The sequence below is a fragment of the Drosophila virilis genome, chromosome 5 (genome assembly GCF_030788295.1).
Source record: "Drosophila virilis strain 15010-1051.87 chromosome 5, Dvir_AGI_RSII-ME, whole genome shotgun sequence".
Classification (NCBI taxonomy): domain Eukaryota; kingdom Metazoa; phylum Arthropoda; class Insecta; order Diptera; family Drosophilidae; genus Drosophila; species Drosophila virilis.
The window spans coordinates 26,646,831-26,649,966 of NC_091547.1; positions in this window are offsets into that span (position 1 = coordinate 26,646,831).

The window sequence follows — 3,136 nt, forward strand, 5'->3', positions numbered from 1 at the left end:
GCTTTGCCCCTATCTAAGAAGTACCGGGAAAAGAGTAAATGCCGAGTTTGGTCAAGATATCTTGATAAACAAAATGCTTTTTCATACAAAAACTTAATTTTCGACCGAACGTTCCTGTGGCAGCTATATGATATAGTGGTCCGATCCAGCTGGTTTTCACATATGTGCTGCGTGCAACAGAAAGAGGGAGTTCTGCAAAGTTTCATTAAGATAGCTTTAAAACTGAGGGATTAGTTCACATAAAACCAGACAGACGGACAGACGGACATGGCTATATCGACTCGGCTGTTGATGCTGATTAAGAATATATATACTTTATGGGGTCGGAGATGTCTCCTTCTATGCGTTACACATTTCACGACAAAATTATAATACCCTCTGCAAGGGTATAAAAAAGTTCCCTTGGCATGGCTCGAATTTGCAACTGACCGCATTACTTACTGTCGACTCTACTCAACAGCCACACCAGCAAAAAAAAAAATAATAATAATAATACTTTCCCCGGTAGGGCTTGAACTCGCGACAGACCGCACCACTTGCTATGCCTCTACTCAGCAGCCACACCAACAATTAACTACTTATGATAAAAAAAGGAACTAAAATAACATTACAAAAAAAAAGCAATTATTAGACCACATATTTATGGCAAACACTTTACTACAGTCCGAAATTAGCTCGCATGCGGCTAGAGCATAAAGAATACGACTTCACAGTAGAATACCTAAAGGGGAAAGATAATTTCCTAGCAGACGCACTTTCGCGTATTAATATAAAAGAAATAAAGTATATGCAACATAAAGTCCTGAAAGTCACTTCCAGGCAACAAAGTAGACAAAACAAAAACTGTACAGTAGAAAATTATGAACTCCTGCCAAGGCAAAGTCATAAAAATGTATCTAAGCCCAACGTACATGAAGTCATTACAAATGATGAAGTTCGAAAAGTAGTGACCCTCCGCATAACAGAATCTAAATGTTTATTGTAACATGCGAATAAAATAATCACAAGAATTGAAGTTAGCGATTTATATACTAATGGAATCCTCGACTTAGGTCAGTTCTTCCAAAGGCTTTAAACAGAAGTCGGCATATTAAAAATCAGCCAACTCAAAGTGGCACCGAGCGAAAAGATCTTTCAATCAGTTTCAATAGATTCTTTTAAAATATGGGCAATGAAATATTAAAATATTTAAGAGAAGCGCGACTCCAGCCGGTGACCCAAATAAACGATGAAACAGAGATACAACAAATACTGTCTACATACCAAGACGACCCAATTCAAGGAGGCCATAGTGGCATAACAAGAACGCTAGCGAAAATAAAAAGACACTACTACTGGAAAAATATGACACGTCATATAAAAGAGCATATACGTAGATATCAACAAGTAAGAGGTTCTAGTTCTAGGAACTCCTGACTAGGGAATACCCTGAACCCTCTTATTCCAACATCAAATGCATATATATATTCTATTTTAGAAGCTATATATCAAGTTTGGTGGCACTAGGAGCACCTACATCTAAAATTGCAAGTCTCTAGCTCTTATGGGCTCTGAGATCCTTGCGTTCATACATACGGACGGACGGACAGACAGACGGGCATGGCTAGATCGTCTCGGCTATTGATGGTGATCAAGAATATATATACTTTACGGGGTCGGAGATACTTCCTTCTGCCTGTTACATACATTTGGATTTTGCACAAATACAGCATACCCTTATACCCATTTTTAATGGGTTCAGGGTATAAAAAAAAAATGTTCACTTGTCAGGGCTCGAACTCGCAACTGACAGCAGTACTTGCTGTCGACTCTAGTATACAGCCACACCAGGAAAAAAAGTTCTTTCCCCGGTGGAGCTCGACCTCGCGACAGACCGCATCACTTGCTATGCCTCTAATCAGCAGCTACACCAGTAATTAAGAACTAATGATAAATCGAGAAAGAAGGGCGCGCCAAAGATCTAATACCCTTGCAGACCCAACCTTTTCATACTGCTCATAGTGCTTTGCCCCTATCTAAGAAGTACCGGGAAAATATTAAATGCCGAGTTTGGTCAAGATATCTTGAAAAACAAAATGTTTTTTCATGCAACTTAATTTTCGACCGATCGTTCCCATGGCAGCTATATGATATAGTGGTCCGATCTTAATAGGATTTTGCATATATATGAGGAGTAAAGTAGAACCAATAAAGTCCGAGTTTGCTCAAGATATCTTGATAAACAAAGTGTTTTTTCATACAAAAACTTAATTTTCGACCGATCAATCCTATGGCAGCTATATGATATAGTAGTCCGATCTTAATAGGCTTTTGCATATATATGAGAAGTAAAGTAGAACCAATAAATGCCGAGTTTGGTCAAGATATCTTGATAAACAAAATGTTTTTTCATACAAAAACGTAATTTTCGACCGAACGTTCCTGTGGCAGCTATATGATATAGTGGTCCGATCCAGCTGGTTTTCACATATGTGCTGCGTGCAACAAAAAGAGGGAGTTCTGCAAAGTTTCATTAAAATAGCTTTAAAACTGAGGCATTAGTTCGCATAAAAACAGACAGACGGACAGACGGACATGGCTATATCGACTCGGTTGTTGATGCTGATTAAGAATATATATACTTTATGGGGTCGGGGATGTCTCCTTCTATGCGTTACACATTTCACGGCAAAATTATAATACCCTCTGCAAGGGTATAAAAAAGTTCCCTTGGTATGGGTCGAATTTGCAACTGACCGCATTACTTACTGTCGACTCTACTCAACAGCCACACCAGCAAAAAAAAAATAATAATAATAATACTTTCCCCGGTAGGGCTTGAACTCGCGACAGACCGCACCACTTGCTATGCCTCTACTCAGCAGCCACACCAACAATTAACTACTTATGATAAAAAAAGGAACTAAAATAACATTACAAAAAAAAAGCAATTATTAGACCACATATTTATGGCAAACACTTTACTACAGTCCGAAATTAGCTCGCATGCGGCTAGAGCATAAAGAATACGACTTCACAGTAGAATACCTAAAGGGGAAAGATAATTTCCTAGCAGACGCACTTTCGCGTATTAATATAAAAGAAATAAAGTATATGCAACATAAAGTCCTGAAAGTCACTTCCAGGCAACAAAGTA